We start from the raw sequence: 18,941 nt of genomic DNA, 5'->3' as shown, positions 1-18,941 counted from the left end.
ACCCGCTAATACTAACTGGTAGAATAAATAAAGGGGAGAGTGATCCAACATGGGAAGCGAGATACTCAGCAGACTCATAGAATGGTGGATGTCCTAAACAGCACTCTGGCCTCAGAATCAGCCCTAGAGGCATTCCGATCTGGCTGAAAAGCCCATGAGAGTATTTCAGGCATGGAAAGCCAAGACACTCTGGCAAAACAAAACAAAACAAAACAAAACAAACAAACAAACAAACAAAAACCCTAAATGAAAGATCTCTGTGAGTGAGATCCCAGTGGAAAGAACAGGTCATCAAAGAAGGAGGTACCTTTCTCTGAAGGGAGAAGAGAACCTCCACTTTGAATATGACCTTGTCTAAACAAGATAAGAGTCGGAGAATTCAGAGGGCTTCCATAGCCTTGGAAACTCATGACTGGTGCATAGGGAGATTACTGATGCCATAAACAGGAGTGTCAATTTGTAAAGTCAACAACAGGAGTCACTGTGCACTTACTCCTCATGTAGGATCTCTGTCCTTAATGTGCTGTACATTGGGACTTAATGCTATAATGAGTACTCAAACAGTATATTTTGCTTTGTGTTTCTATGGGGGTGCAAACTGTTGAAATCTTTACTTAATGTATACTAAGCTGATCTTCTGTAAAAAAAAAAAAAGAAGAAATTATCAATTCCCAACTTGACTCTCACTGGGATTAAACATGACAATAGGTCTGATCTGATTTCATCATCATTTAAAAAATCATCTATTATTTTTCACTTTATGTTTGTGTGGGAGCAAACTGTTGAAATCTTTACTTAATGTATGCTAAACTGATCTTCTGTATATAAAGAGAATCAAAAATGAATCCTCATGTGAATGGAAGGGGAGAGGGAGTGGGAAAGGGGAGGGATGCGGGTGGGAGAGACGATATGGGGGGGAAGCCATTTTAATCCATAAGCTGTACTTTGGAAATTTATATTCATTAAATAAAAGTTAAAAAAAATCAAACAAATCTTAAAAGTGGATTTGAGTGTGATGAAGAATAGTGAGCCTAAGTGCCAGATAATTGAGATGTCCCAGTGCAAGGAACAGAGGAAAAATAATGAAGAACAGAGTTTAAAAGCAGTGAAACTGTATCAAATGTACCATGTCTTGTACAAGATAAGCTGCATAAGAAAAGGAGACTTTAAGAAGCAGAAACAATAATGACATAAACACTATCTGAAAAGTTACAGGTGGAGGAAAAGCTTGAGCCTACACCTTGAAGACACACAACAAATCCATGGCAGAATAAACCTCAAAGACATCCAAATTGAGATATTTTATACTCAAATTATAAAAAAATTGGGGAACCATATCTGCCCATCTCCATAAGATGCCAATGAGCACACCCCCATCCCACATCAGAGCATGTCTTCAGCTCTGACACTTAGTCTTTGACCTTGATGCTTCTAGGTAGATTCCTGGAATTCACAAATGTGAATTCTCCCATTTGAAAATGTCAACATGAAGTAGGGGAGAGATAGTAATTCCCTTACCTGCTTTGTTTTATCCAGGACTAAACAACCAGAGTCAAACACTAGGAAGTACTCCAGATGACACCCTGAGAAATCTGCCTTCTAGTGGAGACCTTAGATCAGCACTCAGAAGGATGCCCTACTGCTGTCCCTGAAGGGTGCCCCATTTAGCATGAAGCCATCAGTATGGTAGCAGTCCCCGTATCCCTAACTGCAGTTAGGGTCCATTCTTCTGGGTGGGGAGGGGGTGGTAATGTGAGGAGGTATTTGAAAGAACAGTTAGGTCAGTTCCCCACTGAAATGGGGAAAGAGGATGTCCCTTTAAGCATGGACAAGACCGTTAGCAAAACTGATGAAATCTTTACTTAATATATACTAAGTTGATCTTCTGTATATAATTAAAAATGAATCTTGATGTGAATGAATGGGAGAGGGAGTGGGAGATGGGAGGGTTGCAGGAGGCAGGGAAGTTATGGTGGGGAAAAAGCCATTGTAATCCATAAACTGTACTTTGGAAATTTATATTTACTAAATAAAAGTTTAAAAAAAAAAGAAAAAGACCGTTAGCAAGACAAAAGTGCCAATTCCATGATTCTGGGTCTCTAGTTTTTTTTTTTTAAATTTATTTGACAGCAAGAGAGACAGAGAGAAAGGTCTTCCTTCTGTTGGTTCACCCCTCAAATGGCCATGACGGCTGGAGCTACACTGAAGCCAGGGTCCAGGTGCTTCTCCTGGTCTCCCATGCGGGTGCAGGGGCCCAAGCACTTGGGCCATCCTCCACTGCCTTCCCGGGCCACAGCAGAGAGCTGGACTGGAAGAGGAGCAACCAGGACTAGAACCTGGCTCCCATATGGATGCCAGCACTGCAGGCGGAGAATTAACTGAGTGAGCCATGGCACCGAACCCCTGGGTCTCTAGTTTTATCATGAGAATATAAGTTTACTATTGCATACTTCTGACAGCTTTTGTATTTTATCGTGAGCAGTCTATAGGGGACTGCATTTCCAGGCTTGAGTTGGGCCCTTACCATCTGTTACCTGAAATCCTGTACCTCAACTCAATTGTACTAAAGGACCCATCTGTCATTTCCAGAATTTTCTTCTCTCTTGGAGGCCCCTCCTGATCTCTGTGGAAAGAGCATCCTGACTTAAATACATCTTGCTTGCCACAGGTATGGAAGTGCACACACACACATACACACAGTAGGTTAACAAAGATGTCAAAAAGAGATTGCAAAACACTTAGAATTTTAATTTCAATGAAAACAAAATACAATCACCTAATGGATGAAGTAAAATCAGGGCCTAGAAGAAAATTTATACCTACAAGCAACTACAATAAAAAACAAATATCTGAAATCAATCAATTCTTTGAACATATTTAAGAACAAGCAAAAAAGAACCTAAATCCATCAAAAACTAGCAGAAGAAACAAAAGTAGAGACACAAAGTGCCACACAGTAAAACAACTTTAAGAAATCATTACCAAGACAGAAACTGAATCAGTAATAAAGACCCTTCCAGCAAAGAGTAGCCCACGACTGGATGGCTTTACTGAATTCTAACAGGAATTTGAAGAAGGTCCAATCCTTCTCAAGCTATTCAGAAACTATTGAAAGGGGGGGGGGGATCCTCCCGAATTCATTCTATGAAGCCAGCATCACCTTAATTCATAAACCTGAAAAAGATGCAACAGAAAAAGAGAACTACAGACCAATTTCCCTGATGAACATAGACACAAAAATCCTCAAAAAAATGTTAGCCAATTGAATCCAACAACACATCAGAAAGACCATTCAGCTGGACCAAGTGGGATTTATTCCTGGTATGCAGGAATAGGTCAACATTCACAAAGCAAACAATGTCAAACATCACATTACCAACCTGAAGAACAAAAACCATGTGATCCAATGGCTGCAGAGAAGCCATTGGATAAAATACAACACCCTTTCATGATGAATACTCTAAGAAAATTGGGTAAAGAATCAACATTCCTCAATACATTCAAGGCATTTTATGACAAACCCACAGCCAGCATCCTATTGAATGAGGAAAAGTTGGAACCATTCCCACTGAGATATGGAACCAGACAAGGATGCCCACTCTCAACATTTCTATTTAAAACATTCCTGGAAGTTTTAGCCAGAGCCATTATGCAAGAAAAATAAGTCAAAGGGATACAAAATGGGAAGGAGGAAGTCAAATTATTCCTATTTGCACATGACATGATTCTATATAGAGAATCCAAAAGACTCCACTAAAAGACTATTGGACCTCATAGAAAAGTTAGGTAAAGTAGCAGGATATAAGGTCAATTCAGAAAAATCAACAGCCTTTGAATACACAAAGCCACGGCTGAGAAAGAACTTTTAAGATCAATTCCATTCATAATAGTTCCAAAAAAATCATACCTTGGAATAAATTTAACCAAGGATGTCAAGGATCTCTATGATGAGAATTATAAATATTAAAGAAATAGAAGATACCAAAAAAATGGAAAAATCTGCCATGTTCATGGATTCGAAGCATTAACATCAAAATGTCCATTCTTCCAAAGGTAATTTACAATTTCAATGCAGTTCCAATCAAATACCAAGGATAAAAAGTGATGCTGAAATTCATATGGAAACACTGGAGACCTCAAATAGCTAAAACAATCTTATACAACAAAAACCAAGCTGAAGGCATCACAATACCAGATTTCAAGACATACTACAAGGCAGTTGTAAGCAAAATAGCCTGGTTCTGGTACAAAAACAGATGGATAGACCAATGGAACAGAGTAGAATTGCCAGAATTCATTCCAAGCATCTACAACCAACTTATATTTGACCTAGGATCTAAAACCAATCCCTGGAGCAAGGACAGTCTCTTCAACAAATGGTGTTAGGAAAATTGGATTTCCACATTCAGAAGTAGGAAGCAGGATCCCTACCTTACATCTTAACCATCCACTCAACATAGATTAAGGACTTAAATCTGTGACCCGATACCATCAAATTATTAGAGAACATTGGGGAAACCCTGTAAGACTTTGGAACACGCAAACCATTCTTGGAAAAGACCCCAGAGGCACAAGCAATCAAAGCCAAATTAACAAATGGGATTATATCCAATTGGGAAGTTATGCAGTGCAAAAGAAACATTCAACTATTTGAAGAGCAAATGACTGCATGGGAGAAATTATTTGCAAACTATACAACTTATAAAGGTTTAATAACCAGAATATATAGGCCAGCGCCGCGGCTCACTAAGCTAATCCTCCGCCTAGCGGCGCCGGCACACCGGGTTCTAGTCCCGGTTGGGGTGCCGGATTCTGTCCCGGTTGCCCCTCTTCCAGGCTACCTGTCTGCTGTGGCCAGGGAGTGCAGTGGAGGATGGCCCAAGTGCTTGGGCCCTGCACCCCATGGGAGACCAGGAGAAGCACCTGGCTCCTGGCTCCTGCCATCGGATCAGTGCGGTAAGCCGGGCACAGTGCGCCAGCCGCGGTGGCCTTTGGAGGGTGAACCAACGGCAAAGGAAGACCTTTCTCTCTGTCTCTCTCACTGTCCACTCTGCCTGTCAAAAAAAATAACCAGAATATATAAAAATATCAAGAAACTCCACAACAACAAAGCAAGCAACCCAGTGAAGAAATGGGCAAAGGTCTTAGACATTTTTTCAAAAGAGGAGATCCAAATGGCCAACAGACACAGAAAAAAGGCTCAGGATCACTAGCCACCAGAGAAATGCAAATCAAAACCACAATGAGGTTTCACCTCACCCCAGTAAGAATGGCTTCCATACAGAAATCAACAAATGCTGGGGAGGATGTGAGGATAAAGGTACCCTAACCCACTGTTGGTGAGAATGTAAACTGATAAAACCACTGTGGAGGACAGTATGGAGATAGCTCAGAAATCTGAATATAGATGTACCATATGTCCCAGCCATCCCATTCCTGGGGATTTGCCCAAGGGAAATGAAATCAGCATATGAGAGTTATCTGCACCCCCCCCATGTTTATTGCAACTCAGTTTACACTAGCTAAATCATGGAAGCAACTCAAATGCCCATCAACTGAAGACTGGATAAAGAAATTATGGGATATGTACACCTTGGAATACCACACAGGGGTTATAAAAATGAAATCTGATCATTTACAACAAAATGAATGAATGTGGAAATCATACTTACTGAAATAAGCCAGTCCCAAAGGGACAACTACCATAAGTTCTCCCTGATCTGTGACAATAGAACACCTAAAAAGAAATCTGTAGAAGAGACACAATGACTCTAACAGCCCTTGTCTTATTGTTGAGGAATTTTTTTATACTATTTGTCAAACTCTTAACAGTTTAACATATGTGTATATAGTCAATTGAAAATAGATCTCAGTAAAAAGTAAGAGTAGGAATAAGAGGAGGAGGAAGAGGGGTGGGAGTATGGGCATGAGGGTGGGCACAGTGGGAAGAATCACCATGTTTCTAAAGTTGTAATTATGAAGCATGTGGAGTTTCTAACTCTAAAGCTGTATAGTTCTGCATACTTTCCCACGGACTTACTTGCAGTTTAAATACTTGCCATGGGATCTCAAATACCATTAAACTGGGTGGTAAATATATCATCTTAAATGTTAAATTGATCATATGGGTAGGATTAGGGGTCTTGTAATAATTAAAAAGGAATGGATGTTCCAACATGATTAGCAGTCCACACAGCAGACTCAGAATCTGAATAGCTTCTGATAGACAATCCCTTTAAGTAGCACTCTGACCTCAGAATCAGCCCTTTAAGTCTTCTTGGTCTGAAAAGTCCATGAGAGCATTTCAGGCATCAAAAGCCAGACACTGTGCAAAAAATATCTGACAAGAAGGAACTTCATGGGCAAGAGCTCAGTGGAAAGAAGTGGTCATCAAAGAAGGAGGTACTTTTCTCTGAAGGCAAGAGAGGACTTCCACTTTGCTTATGGCCTTGTCTAAATGCTGATGGAGTTTGTGGATTGAAAAGGCTTCCATAGCCTAGGGAGCTCATGTCAAGGGCCTTGGGTGGTTACTGACATTATACATAAGAGTTTTAACTGTTTTTTTTTTTGACTGGCAGAGTTAGACAGTGAGAGTGAGAGTGAGAGACAGACAGAAAGGTCTTCCTTCCATTGGTTCACCCCCCAAATGGCCACCATGGCCTGCATGCTGCACTGATATGAAGCCAGGAGCTTCCTCCTGGTCTCCCAGGCCAGTACAGGGCCCAAGGATTTGGGCCATCCTCCATTGCCTTCCCGGGCCACAGCAGAGAGGTGGACTGGAAGAGGAGCAACCGGGACTAGAACCCTGGGTACCGGCGCTGCAGGCAGAGGATTAGTCAAGTGAGCCGCGGTGCTGGCCAAGAGTTTTAACTGTTAACACAGGAGTTGTTGTGCACTAACTTCTCATGAAGTACCTCTAAGAGTTGTATTATGTTTAGGTGCTTGCAAAACGATGTATCATTCTTCAGTGCTTCTTTAAAGTTAATTAAGTTTCTAAAAAAATGAAGTGAAACTAACTCCAAGATGAAAGGACTTTGAACAGTCCTTGTCTCAACTGTCAAGAACAGTTTTTTGGTGCAAACTGTGGAACTCTTTGCTTAGTAAAGAGCTGGTCTTCTGTGTATAAAGTTAACTCAAAAGGCCTCCATAGCCTTGGCAACTCATGACAAGAGCCTAGGGTGATTACTGATGCCATGAACAAGAGTGTCAATTTGTTAAGTCAACAACAGGAATCACTGTGCACTTACTCCTCATGTAGGATCTCTTTCCTTAATGTGCTGTACATTGTGATTTAATGCTATAACTAGTACTCAAACAGTATTTTTCACTTTGTGTTTCTGTGTGGGTACAAACTGCTGAAATCTTTACTAATATATATTAAATTGATCTTCTGTATATAAAGAGAATTGAAAATGAATCTTGATGTGAATGGAAGGGGAGAGGGAGTGGGAGAGGAGAGGGTTGTGGGTGGGAGGGAAGTTATGGGGGGGAAGCCATTGTAATCCATAAGCTGTACTTTGGAAATTTATATTCATTAAATAAAAGTTAGAAAAAGAAAAAAGTTAATTGAAAATGGACCTTAGTAGAAAATGGGACTGGCAATGGGTCAGGGAGCAGGAGGTGGGATGAGAGAGTGGTGGGAGGGTGGGTATGGTGGGAACAATCACTATATTCCTAAAGCCGTACTTATGAAACGCATGAAGTTTGTATTCCTTAAATGGAAGTCTTCTTTGTGAAAAAAGAAATCATGGATGGGACTGGTGCTGTAGCATAATGTTGCCAGTTGGGCAGTTCAAGCTCCAGCTGCTCCACTTCCAATCCAGCTCCACAATGCACCTGGGAAAGTCAGAGAATCTCAAGTATTTAGGTCCTTGCACCCTTGTGGGAGACACACAAGAATCTCCTGTCATCAGATTGGCCTAGCTCCAATCACTGCAGTCATTTGGGGAGGGCACCAACAGATGGAAGATCTTCTTTGTCTCTGAATCAATCAATCAGTCAGTCAGTCACTCTCTCCTTCAAATAAAGCTTTACAAAAAAATCAGAGTGGGTGTTGTGGCACAGCAAGTTAGGCTTCTGCTGCTCAGCTGACATCAGAATGGCAGACCAAGTCCCAGATGCTCTGTTTCCAAGCCATCTCCATGTTAACATCCCTAGGAGGCAGCAGACCATGGTTCAAGGACTTGAGTCCCTGGCTCCCACCTGGGAGACCCCCATGGAGTTCCTGAATTCTGGATTCTACCTGTCCAGCGCTGGTTGAACCTGTGGGTTGAAGACTTCCCTCATTCCCTCCCTTACTCTCTCTCCCTCTCCCCCTCCCCCTCCCTCTCTCTCCCCCCCTTTACACCCCCACTTCATGTGTGTGTGTGTTTGTGTGTGTGTTCCTTTGTCTCTGTCATGGTCACTTTTAAATTAATAAATCTTTAAAAAATAATCAGTGGAAGCAGACAATGTGGGATGTTGTTCTTGGTAGCATGATGTGATACCATAGATCCATTTGTGTCAAAATATTTCAATTCATTTTCTTCACCCCCTCTCCTTTTGCAGTGCATAGCTAGTTCATGAAGAGGGTCATCTGCTAAGAGCCAAGTGAGTTGTTTTTTTCCTGTCCATCCCAGAGCCATGAGGAGACTGAAGCAAGAGAGAGATGAGGTGCCTGGGGGCCCAGAATCTTGGAGGATGCCTCTCCACAATTCAGAACAGCTTAAACATGTCATGCAATATTCTACACCTTCTACTTCTCTCCCCAACCTCTACTTCCCTCTGCTCAAGACAACCAGAGATAGCATGGGGCCCCTGCTCAAAGGTCTCCATCCGCAGATCTGCTTGGTACTATCCCAAACCAAGCAAACAGAAGTTTCTCAGGCCCACCTCCCATGAGTAGACTCTCTGGGAGACAGATCTGCATTGCTGCCTTGGCATGCCCTCCACAGCTCATCATGAGATTTTACAAGGAGGTGACTTCAAGCTGGACAGACCTCCAGGGAATAAGAAAGACAAGTTTGCCAATTTCCCTGCACATGAGAAGGGGGTGCAATATTGAGTCAGTGATAATGGGCTTGCTGGACACAACTGCTCTCATGATCCCCACCGTTGGCCTCTTCCTCAGGTGAGGAGAGACTGGAGGGCAATCTGAGAATGTGGGCTACCTGCTACACCATTTAAATGAACACATGTACATGAATCAACATGCAAAAGTGACAAGTGTAGTTTATATACATTTTGTGAGGATGCCTTTAGCAGATGCGTTGTTTTCCTTTTCAGTCTAAGAAGGTTTCACATTGCTCACTTGATTAGACCATGCTCAAGTTCAAATCTGGCTCTCATTCAGAGTCATTCAGAGTGCAGGTGACTTCTCTGTCACTTGCATTCAGCTTCTCCAGAGACTGGAGAGGGAAAATAGTAAAAAACAAAATATAGGCCTCAGAGTACGAAGGTCTAAGAACAAGCTATAATTTTATTTCCTCATGAATACTCTAGTTCATACCTCCCCCTCCAGAAATAGGCTCAGAAACAGTAGGCACAATCTAGACTCTGTAAACTCAATACACGGACTTGAGAATCTGACGGGATTATCAGATGGCGCATACTAAGGACAGCCTGACAAGGCAGACCACAAATGCAGGCTGGGAGGCTGAATGCATCCCATCAGGTACATGTATGACACAGTCCTTATCGCTCACTGCATTTTCTGCAGTCTAGGACAGACAATGGCCCAAGTTTACAAACAACATGTCTCAGGGCTGGTGCTGTGGCATAGTGAATAAAGACAACCCCTGCAGTGCCAGTATCCCATGGGGCACTGGTTTGAGTGCCAGCTGTTCCTCTTCTGATCCAGCTCTCTGCTATGGCCTGGGAAAGCAGAAGATGGCCCAAGTCATTGGGCCCCTGCACCCATGTCGGAGACCTGGAAGAAGCTCCTGGCTTCGGATTGGCCCAGCTCCAGCCATTGCAGCCAACTAGAGAATGAACCAGCAGATGGAAGAGCTCTCTCTCTCTGCCTCTCCTTCTCTCTGTGTAACTCTGACTTTCAAGTAAATAAATATTTAAAAGAACAGTGTCTCTCATTTGTACCTGTTTTTGAAAGGACGGAGATGTCCCTGGCACTACAGATGCTGTGGTTAATAAAACAGGGCTCCTCTTTTGCATGAGCTTAGGCTAGTGGTGAGTAACTTTAGAGATGTACATTTTTGTTAGCATTTGAAAAGCAAAGTAACAGGGAGAGAGCTTGAGAGACAGACAGACATCTTCTATCCTCTGGGTTGTTGTCCAAATGGCCACCGCAGCAGTGGTTGGGCCAGGCCACAGCCAGGACATGGAGCTCCATCTGGGTCTCCTACATGGGAGGCATGCACCCAAGGAATGGGACAATTTTCTGCTGTCTTTCCAGGCATTATACAAGGGAGCCTAGATAGGAAGTGGGGTTACAGGTACTAACACATTCATGACCTTATGAGTGCTGACTTTGCAAGCAGCTGCCCAGCCTGCTGCTCCACAACACAGCACCCTAGTTACAATTGTGTTAAATGCTTGATAGAGCAAGTGAATTCTAATCCCATTAAGTCTGGAGTGCTGAGACATGTCTACATAGTAGGAGGTGGAATGAGGTAAAGGGGACCAGGGCATTGTTTTAGGGGAACAAAAATGAGAACTCAAGGGCAGGAAGGTAAGGGATCAAAGCAGAACAAGGCAAGCAGGGAGAAGGAAATACTCATGTTTGGGAGCACCGGATGACAGGATGTTTGTCTAATGACAAGTGTGCTCACAGGAGGTTAGGCGCATGCATCTCACTGAGGCACACTTCAGGGTCCTGCATCTACTTGCAGAAGAAGCTAGACCACAGCTTCTCTCTCCTGTAAAGGCAGGAATAGAGTTTGCAACTGGCAGACAAGAAAGCAAAAGTGGGCAGAGTCAGACAGCTAAGCTCCAGTCAGATCACAAAGACTAGAAAGGATGGCTTCAGGTGCCTGGGACCAGCCCTGCCCTGTCTTCCTTAGACCCATCTGCTTTGGTCCAGGGACCAATGGGAGAGTATGATGGAAGCAGCTCTGCTTTGCTGATCTTGATGCCCAGAGATGACCCACCAGGCTTATGCCGGGTGTCTGAGCTGTATCTTGGGGAGCCTTTGAGTGGCATACAACAGCCCCTGCAGCTGTGGGAAGATCTCCGTTGCCATTGGCCCCAGGAATTGTGCCCATGGCACATCAGAGTACAGGACCTTGGGAATATTTCATGGTAATACGTGCACAAATCCTGTCACTGTGCCTTGGGCCAACTCTTAATAAGGCCTTGTGTAGCCCTTTAACCCTGTGGGGAATGCCAAGGATCCCTCAGCACCTCAGGGGTTCCAGCATGGAGGCAGCACTGAGGAGAGCAGGGAGTGAAATGTGCACTGAGTTTGCAGTAGGTCCATGTTGGCACCATCAAGAGGAGGACGGAGCAGCTGCCACCAAGCCAAGGATGGTGGCAGGGATGCAGCAGAGGAATTTAGCACAGCTTCCCACCACTCAGCTGCCAAAGGCTGCTGGCCAGAAAGCAGCGGCAGCTGTGCTGGAAGTGGTGTGGTGGAATCACTGTTCTCCACCCTGCACTGGGGATCAGCCATGGCGATGTCCTCTGCTGCCTTGAGCAGCATGGAGGAGGAAAAGGAGAGGCTGGAGCACTAGAACTTCTGGAAGATCACGAATGCTCTCAGCCACTATGGCCCCAGAATGTAAGAGTTAGCACACTGAATAGAAAGAGAATTTTGATCACTTCCAGTTAATCAGCAGAAACTGCTTCCTCAATATCCTAACTTGGACAAGATCTCAAACTGCATTGATCCTAATCAAGACATGCTTCTGACCATTGTGAACTGACTTTGTAAATATGTTTGGAAATAAAGGATATGGAGAATATGGAAAGAATGGAAAGATTTTGCCAGCATCTACACTTCACATGAAAGTTAAAATCCATACTGAGACACTTTATGAGACTGTAGTGAAACTGGCTAAGCAGGATGGGATTCCTGCTGCCAGCCAATCATTATAAAAATGTTTTTTAAATTTTCCAAGATATGGGATCCTTCAAAAACAAATATTCCGGTACATGGTGCTAGACTAGAAAGATTGGTCTGGAAAATATCTCTGCTAGGTTGTGAGTGTCAAGGAAAGGAAATGACACATTTGTGCTTTTCTTTGAGGTTTATACTAGAAAGATGCTCTGAAATTAACAAACTTTATCCCTTGACCTTAGTTCCCTCAAATGTTCTATGAAGAAAGTACATAATCTGCATGCATCTAGACTGTTAATTTTTCCAGATGAAAGTTTCAGAAAAAGTTTGCAATGTCACAGCTGGTGTGCATGTGGGAAGGACAGAGGCTGACATTGAAAGCCCCTGAAACTGGCACCTGAGCCACCTCCCAAAGGCATTGAAACAAGTGTGGTATGTGGAAGACACCCAGGACTAGAGCATATTCACATAGAGGTGGAGGCAGAGGTCCTATGAAGGAAAGATCAAACATTGCTGCAGAAACATTCATGTGTGCCCATTTCCCAATCTGGATACCCAGGAGAGTCATTCATCAAATTCTAGAACACTATCCAGAATATTCGGACGTCAATTATCTAAGACAGTAAAGGAAGGAGTGTGACCTCTTGATTACAGACTGCTCTGTCCTTTTGCTCTATTCAAGCCTCACCAGGAAGGGCCATTTTCTTTGCACGTTCTAGCTGTTCAGATGTTAAACCAAGCCAGAAATACCCACATAGACACATCAAGAATGAGGTTAGGCCAAAGGTATGGTCAGTCGGTGGCCCAATCCAGTCATTATGTAAAATTAACTAGCATACTATGACCACACAGAAAATAAAAAAAAAAATAAAAACAAGATTAAGGCAGGGTTTTTGCACTCATAGCCATAATCCTTGATATGCATAGTCAGGCAGGAAGAAGGGGGCTAGAAAGGGAAAAGTAAAAAAGGGAGCCCAGAGAAGGGGTATACTAGAGGGCAGGAAAATGATGAGACTGAAAAGGCAAATGACCAAAGAGAAAACAGTTCCTGAGGGGTGAGCAGAAGGAGTAAAACTCTGGAGTGAGAGCTGTATCTGAAGCCTGAGCCCCCAAGTTTTCCTCAATCCCTCCTCCCTCACCCCAAGATGACCAAAAATATCACTGGGCCAACCAGGGCCCATTTCCCCAAATACAGGAAGAAGGTATCAGAGTAGACATGGGCAGCCATCTCCAAACAACTCTCACTCTCACAAAAGGTTCATCCACAGGCAGCTCCTCAGGACCCACAGCAGTGAAATGGGGGCTCCTGCCTGCCCTCATTTCTGGGCATCTTTGGAATTCAGTTTAGTACAGGAAACCACAGCAAGTAATGAAGGCCAACACGTGTGTGTGTGTTTCTCTAGGGACACATACTCACCGTGGATGGCCCTGCATTTGTTGACTGATGCTTCATAGACTGGTCTGTATGATGAACAACCTCACTCATCCAGTCAAACGATGGGTTCAGGAAGTGTATGTACCAACATCGAAACCTGATTAACAATCTTGCAAGATTTCTAGCTTGGTAGGTCAGCATACCTGGGGCGGTTAGAGCCGACTATTGATTTCCTAGCATGGAGATCCCTCCCCTTCTTTTCTTCTTTTTTGACAGGCAGAGTGGACAGTGAGAGAGAGACAGAGAGAAAGGTCTTCCTTTGCCGTTGGTTCACCCTCCAGTGGCCACTGAACTGCGCTGATCCAAAGCCAGGAGCCAGGTGCTTCCTCCTGGTCTCCCATGTGGGTTCAGGGCCCAAGGACTTGGGCCATCCTCCACTGCACTCCCAGGCCATAGCAGAGAGCTGGCCTGGAAGAGGGGCAACCGGGACAGAATCCAGCACCCCGACTGGGACTAGATCCCAGTGTGCTGGTGCTGCAGGTGGAGGATTAGCCTATTGAGCTGTGGTACTGGCTATTTCCCCTGCTTCCTCACAGGCTGAAACACTGGGGTTACAAGCTGTCCTGCCTTCTCATCACATGTTCTTGCCACTATACTCTTGTTTATCTTGTTTGCCTAAAAGCTTTCAGGTGCTTGTAACCTAGCAGTCTTACTTTAAAACATAAAATCAAGTTTCATTTCAGTAGCCTGGGCAGAATCAGGCTAATGCCAGGAGCCCAGAACTCCATCTGGGTCCTACAAATGGTGGTAAATACTCAGTGTTTGAATGATCATCTGCTGCAGCCTGGTTGCACAGCAGTGAGCTGAATTGAGAGCAGAGCAAATGGAGTGTTCACATCTCAAATATTCAAAAGAGTCAGGTCCCAGCCAGGCCATAGTTTGGAACCAGGTGGACATCTCCCACTTTTGTGGCAGGGACCCAGGTTCTTCAGCCATCACATGCTGCTGTCTGTGAGCTACATCAGCATGAAAAGCAATCTGTAGCCCTAGCTGTGACTAGAGCCAAATCCCTCAGCTGCAGGGAGGTGCTTGGTGTCATGACATTGGCTTTAAGCCCTTCCCAGAACAGACCCAGGTGGGAATATCTGCTAAGGGAAAAGACCTATCACTTCAACCCATTCACCTGGCTTCTGCTCAGAAGAAATACAGTGAGAAGGGATTGCAAGCCCTTCTTGCATGTCCACCTGACCTTCCAAGCAAAGCAATGCAGAGCCTTCTTGCCAAAACTGTTGGCACAAGCTACACAATGGAGACGAAGCCAAACATGGACAGGAGTGCACCTTAAATGAATCATGAGTATCTGACTATGCAGTCAATACAAACCAAACTGAAAACAATGTTGCTCCCTCATGTATCTCTCCTATTAATTTGGCTTTGTTGTAAAGAACTCTCAGAGAAGCATCTTATTCCTTTGGTCAAGAGGTCCCCAACATACACAGCTGTATGGTAAAATTGCCAGTGTGAGAATATGCTTTCTCATAGGATTAATAAGGATGGGAAGCCAGAAATCCCGGGAGATATGTTGGTGCTTTTCACAACTATGACTAGCCCCTGCCTGGATCATGCAAGTCAGATCAAGGTTGTGTTGTTTATGTGACTTTGATATCCCCAAGGTTTTCCAGACCTCACACATTTCATGTAACCAGATGCATTGTTAACTGTTCGTCATCATCTACCAGGCTGCGAGGGTCCACTAACTTACTTAAGTGACATTCTCATGGGCCTCCATCAACAGTCCCCAGTTAATCACCCCATGAATCCACTTGGTGTTTGTGACTGACATCAGCCCTTTATATTATCTGCGGTGTACAATCAATGTGTGGGAAAGTATTAATTGTATACACGTCTCCTATCCCTTGGTTTAGAGGTATCACAAAAGTCACCCAGGACACTATTCTACCAAAAAAAAAAAAACCTGATAGGGTTTAAATAGCACTGTGGTTTCAAAGTGTCCATTAAAAGTTCATGGTTTGGGCCGGCACCACGGCTTAATAGCCTAATCCTCTATCTGCAGCACTGGCACACTGGTTTCTAGTCCTGGTCGGGGCACCAGATTCTGCCCCGGTTGCCCCTCTTCCAGTCCAGCTCTCTGTTGTGGCCCAGGAAGGCAGTGAAGGATGGCCTAAGTGCTTGGGCCCTGCACCCGCATGGGAGACCAGGAGGAAGCACCTGGCTCCTGGCTTCAGATCAGCGCTGTGCACCGACTGCAGTGGCCATTGGAGGGTGAACCAATGGAAAAAGGAAGACCTTTCTCTGTCTCTCTCTCTCACTGTCCACTTTGCCTGTCAAACAAACAAAAAAAAGAGTTTCCAACTTACACTTTCATGAAATGGTGTTCTTACATTCTGGGAAAAAGAAAAAAAAGTTCATGGCTTGGAACTTTAATTATTCAATGGGACAGTTTTTTTTTTTCCAAGAACCATTTTTTTAATTTATTTTTTTAACTTTTATTTAATGAATATAAATTTCCAAAGTACAGCTTATGGATTACAATGGCTTCCTCCCCATAACGTCCCTCCCACCCGTAACCCTCCCCTTTCCCACTCCCTCTCCCATTCCATTCACATCAAGATTCATTTTCAATTCTCTTTATATATAGAAGATCAGTTTAGCATACATTAAGTAAATATTTCAACAGTTTTTGGACATGGCACCTAGTAGGAAGTGTGTCAGTTATAGAGCTGGAGCCTTGATAAATGAATTAAGGTCTTTTCCCCAAGAGGGAGCTCTTGTTCTTCCAGAACTAAATTTGTTATCACAAGAGTCCCTTGGGATAAAGCCAGGCTGCTTCCTCTGACTTGCCCCTTCTTTTCCTTCTGCTGATCATCTGCTTTCTGCCATAACATGCAGCAGCCTCGGAGCCTCCCAGCTGTAACTGCCAGATCTTGGAACTCCTGGCTTCCAGCACCATGATTCCCAATAAATGTCTATAAATTATCCAGTCTCAGCTAAAACAGCTTATAGCAATAGAAAGTGCAGCACAACAAATAGAAAGGCTGGGGAAATGAAGAATTTATGTTTTTCAGCTGACTTCAGATAATAACAATCCCTAGAGAAGCACGGAAAGCATTTTCAAGAGCCCAGGAATCCTCCTGCATGGCACTTAGCATGCCACTCTAGTGAAAGTCACTGGGGAAGTAACTAGATTCTCCAAGCCAGAGAGCCAACATACACAGACCTGCATGTGAAATAAGGAACTTTCCCCACTTGGTTCTCAAATTTCAAAATGTTAAACATTGTAAGGAATGAAAATCTCTGACTTGCTTATCCCTAGACTTGGATAATTCATCTTAAAAGCACTTAATGCAATTAAAAGCTCAACAAAAGAGAGTTGTTTACTTGCTGAGTAGCCACTAAATGAGGAAAACATCCTGAAGGAAGTGAATTTCAAGATAGAATGGAAGGAGGAAAAGTCCTTGAGTTGGCAGAGGAAGAGCAAAGCATTCTAAGATGCAGACTCAGATGTGCAGAGATATGTAAAGAAATCTAATTCATTGGCCCAGCTGAAACAGCGGCAGTCTCAGCTGCTGTAGATTTTATCCTGCAAGCCATGGGATCCCTGAGGGCTCTGACACCAGAAACAGCAAGGTGAAAGCTTTATCCCAGCTAAATGGGGTAAGGCCATTGTAGCCACCCAGATGTCTATAAAGGTGAGGAAGGATCCCTTCTGGGAAAAACTAGACACCAAGCACTGAACAGATCTTGGAGACAGACTTGTGGTCAGGTGTGAGGAGGAGAGAGGTTTGCAAGTGTGAGCCAGGCGTGACGAGCCTGCTTCACACCAGCAGAAGCCAATTCATCCAGAAGTTGTTAAAGATATTTGAGAAGCATCACCAGCAACAGCAGACAGACAACTTTGTGTTGGTTATTTGCTTGAGTGGTACTATATTTATTTCCTGTGTGCTCTATTCAAAATCCCTCCTTTTTTAAAGATTTATTTATTTATTTGAAATTCAGAGTTACATAGAGGGAGGAGAGGTAGAGAGAGAGAGAGAGAGAGAGAGAGAGAGGTTTTCCATCTGCTGGTTCACTCCCCAATTGGCCGCAATGGCCAGAGCTGCACTGATCCAAAGCCATGAGCCAGGAGCTTCTTCCTGGTTTCCCACATGGGTGCAGGGGCCCAAACACTTGGACCATCTTCTACTGCTTTCCCAGGCCATAGCAGAGAGCTGGATCAGAAATGGAGCAGCTGGGTCTTGAACTGGTGCCCTTAAGGGATGCCAGTGCTTCAGGCCAGGACGTTAACCCACTGCGTCACAGTGCCAGCCCCTCCAAAATCTCTTTACACTCTGTTGATTGAACCAGTTGTAGAAGTGTCTCATTTTAATTAAATTTGAGCTTAGAAAACTAATTTGATGACAATGCAATTTCTGCCTGCCGAGTATATTTTCATAAATTTCTTAGAAAGATAAGCTTAAATCCTCTCCTCTGTTTCAAACATAATATTCTTATTTGACTTTAATGTCAACCGCTGCTATAGCAGCAGTGCCCAAATCATTTTCATAAACAAGGAAAACAGAAAGATGCTGAAATGATGGGCTTGTTGTGATGTAATCTGGTTTAAAAAACATTCTTGGCTGGCGCTGCGGCTCAATAGGCTAATCCTCCACCTGCGGTGCCAGCACACCGGGTTCTAGTCCTGGACAGAGTGCCGGATTCTGTCCTGGTTGCTCCTCTTCCAGTCCAGTTCTCTGCTGTGGCCCAGGAGTGCAGAGAAGGATGGCCCAGGTCCTTGGGCCCTGCACCCACATGGGAGACCAGGAGAAGCACCTGGCTTCTGGCTTCAGATCAGCGCAGTGTGCCAGCCACAGCATGCCAGCCGCAGCTGCCATTGGAGGGTGAACCAATGGAAAAAGGAAGACCTTTCTCTGTCTCTCTCTCTCTCACTGTCCACTCTGCCTGTCCAAAAAAAAATTCTTAAAATCAAGCCTATTCCTTTGTACTTTGACAAGATTATGTTAAGAATTACTACATCTATATTCCCTTCTGGATTCAAGATGGTATTCAGAATGCATTAAAATTCATAAATCTCAGGCAGAATTTTAGAGTTTGAAAGAACCTCAGGGTTTTCTATTATCAGTACATCAGCATCTTCGGGACAAATTACAAAGCTTCAGAGAAATGGCTGTGACTTGCTCAGGGTTCCCCAGCAGTAATGGAAGCATGGCAGGGACAAGGCTAGAACAAGATCTTGTGGGTGTTTTGGGTATTTTTTATGTATTTTTTGAGAGGCAGAGAAAACAAGCTCCTATATGCTAATCCAACTTCTCAAATGCCAGAAATTACCAGGTCTGGGCCAGGCTGAAACTGAGAGCCGAGAACTCCATCCAGGTCCTCCCTGTGGGTAGCAGGAACCTAACTACTTGACCCATGACCTGCTGCCTCCAAGGGTGCACATTAGCAGGAAGCTAGAATCTGAAGCTGTGCCTGGACTTGAACCCAGATGTTCCAATATGAAATATGGGCATCCCAACCACGGTGTTAACCAGTAGACTTGTCCTGGAGCAAGGCTTG

General features: G+C 43.9%; 1 pseudogene; it reads left to right on the top strand.

Moving 5' to 3' along the window:
• The first annotated feature begins 11,603 nt into the window (after positions 1-11,603).
• LOC149120280 (protein-L-histidine N-pros-methyltransferase CARNMT1 pseudogene) lies at positions 11,604-12,254 on the top strand (annotated as a pseudogene).
• The last annotated feature ends 6,687 nt before the right edge of the window (positions 12,255-18,941 follow it).

Source organism: Oryctolagus cuniculus, chromosome 19 (genome assembly GCF_051225735.1).
Source record: "Oryctolagus cuniculus isolate XC-2025 breed Fujian yellow rabbit chromosome 19, ASM5122573v1, whole genome shotgun sequence".
NCBI lineage: Eukaryota > Metazoa > Chordata > Mammalia > Lagomorpha > Leporidae > Oryctolagus > Oryctolagus cuniculus.
The sequence above is the reverse complement of the archived record's forward strand: the minus strand, read 5'-3'. Positions and strand labels throughout refer to the sequence as shown.